The following is a 2,549-nucleotide window of genomic DNA, read 5'->3' as shown; positions in this document are numbered from 1 at the left end:
TTCAAGCTTTAAAATGCAGCTGCTGCAGTCCCACTGAAAAACAAATTAACAAACAAAAAAGCCAAAACAAAAACAAAAAAAATGTTAATTAGTATCTCTAAGTAACAGGAGCTTCTCTGTAACAGTTCCAGAATTCTAGAATGGAGCTTTCCAACAAATGGAAAGTTTGTCTTTCTCCTGTCATATTTCCAGAGTCAGTTTAAGACATTTTATTTCATGATGCCTTTGAAAGCTGTATCCTTTTAGATGTTTTTGCTCCTATGCTACTTAACTTATCAAGTTATTATTTGGTTTTTTTACCCTGGTTTTTTTTTTTTTTACCTTGGTTGTGATATTTGCTTTTTTATCATGGCTGTAACCACTTTGAAAGACTGCTGAAAAGCATATCAGGAATGCAAAAATAAAAGGGGAAAATTCTCCAAAATAAAGATATTCATTAAACAAAAGTCAAATGGTAAAAGCAAATATGTTCATGAAGTTTCAAGACTATTTGATCCTACTGTGATAGAGGCTCAAATAACCAAAAAGTACATAGGGCTGCCAACATGATTAAGTAGCAAAGTTACACAAAATGCAAACACAAGGTTTCTTTAAAACACAACCAAAACAGAACTCTTACTCAAAAGCTCATATGAACATTTCAAGAATTCAGAGCAGCACACATATATTAAATTAGGAATGAAAATCCAAGCAAGGAGGTGAAGGAGGAGTAATTTACTGGGAGGAGTAATTTACTGGGAGAATCCAGTAAATATGCTTCCTGAAGGTCAAATACTGGTATATTGGTTTTTATGCTCTTGGCTTTACTGTATTAATTCTGTAATGGTAATAATATGTCATTTTGGGAGGACTGAATGGAACAATATAATTTTTTTAAATCAAATAAATAAATAACAAATACATAACATCTGGCAAAATGTAAAGCTACAAAGAGACAACTCAGGAAGGAATTTCAGGAGCAAGTAATTATTATGGCTCTGTATAGACAAGCTAGTAATAAAAACCTTACCTCAATACATCTGTGACAAGAAATTCAAACTTTATCATGAGCTGATGATATTGGTTGAAGTTTTGAATCTGTAACCCTACAGATACCATTGCTCTATCATCCTTAACCATGTTGCTGAGGCTGATGGGAATTGTATTTCAGCAATCTGGAGAGCTGCAAATTCCACATCCATGATGTAAGTAGGCATGGAGCTTTGAAGATGGAAGATCGAAAAAAATAGTCTCCAATATGAAATATGTTGGACAGATGCTCTAAGAAGTCCATCTGAAGAAATACATCCATTTCGTAAGCAGTGTTTATCACTGTTTTGATTCTTGATTGGTTTCATCTGCTCTTTTTTTCTTATAAATTTTAACCTATTCTATTTGTATTCTTATTGTTAGCTGTCTTAGTTGCTAAATAGAGAAAACTAGGATATACTGAATTTTTTTAAAGTATGGAACCACTGAGATCTGATGGCACTTATCCCAGAGCTCTTAATGTACTCAAACAGTACTTCAGATGTAAATTTGTTGGTTTTATGTTTTTTTACTAAAATTTGCAACTTTGTTTAAACCAGTTTGCTCTCCATAAGGTTGAAAAAATTGCTAATGTATTACTCAGTTTCTAAGGAACTACAGAACAAGGAAATTACAAAAATGTCAGCGTAACATCTGTCCCAGGCAACTTGCTGAAAATCATTGTAATGGCTAAACTTACAAAAATATAGGACAATTATTGCTTAGAGACAAAAAAATGCCCTTTCCAAAGAGAAATCTTACATTACCAAAATGGGGTTTCTGGTAGCATTAAAGCCAGGATTCAAAGAAATGCTCAAGCAGTTCTATGGATCTATGGGCTTGCTTTAGAGTTGCATGTTTTAGACATCAGTTCTCATTCCTGCACCTAGAACACATTACAAGTCAAGTGTACTTTCAAAAACAGTTTCTGATGTGACCTATCTGTTGTCCAAAGGGAAAAAAAATACAAAAGCCCCTACTAAGCATCCTGAAATCCCGAGTGCTGAACCCGGTTTAATTTGAGGTTTACAATTTAAAAATAAACAAATGATAACTATGCACTGAAAACTAACCCATCTATAATAAAGCAGTCCTAAAACTACCAGATAAAATCTTCTTTTAAAAAGTAGTATGGTTATTAAAAACAACACAGATTAGTCAACAGCGGAAAGTTCTCAAAAATCCAGGTTTGCACTTAGCATCAAAATTGTGTGTGCCTAACAACACTCACAAGCAGGTCTTCCATAATATACCTGACACTACTGAGAAAGTCCAGCTCTGTGCTCTTGCAATCCTTGTTGTTGTTGTTAGTCGCAAAGTCATGTCCATCACGACCCCATGGACAACATTCCTCCAGGCCTTCCTGTCCTCCACCATCCCCCAGAGTCCACTTAAGCTCACACCAACTGCTTCAGTGACTCCATCTAGCCACCTCATCCTCTGCTGTCCTCTTCTTCTTTTGCCATCGATTGTTCCCAGCATTAGGCTCCAGGGAGTCCTTCCTTCTTATTAGGTGGCCAAAGTATTTGAGTTCCATCTTC

Source organism: Varanus komodoensis, unplaced genomic scaffold (genome assembly GCF_004798865.1).
Source record: "Varanus komodoensis strain SLA01 unplaced genomic scaffold, ASM479886v1 scaffold13_1, whole genome shotgun sequence".
In the NCBI taxonomy this organism is placed as follows: Eukaryota; Metazoa; Chordata; class Lepidosauria; order Squamata; family Varanidae; genus Varanus; species Varanus komodoensis.
Note: the sequence above shows the minus strand (reverse complement) of the source record.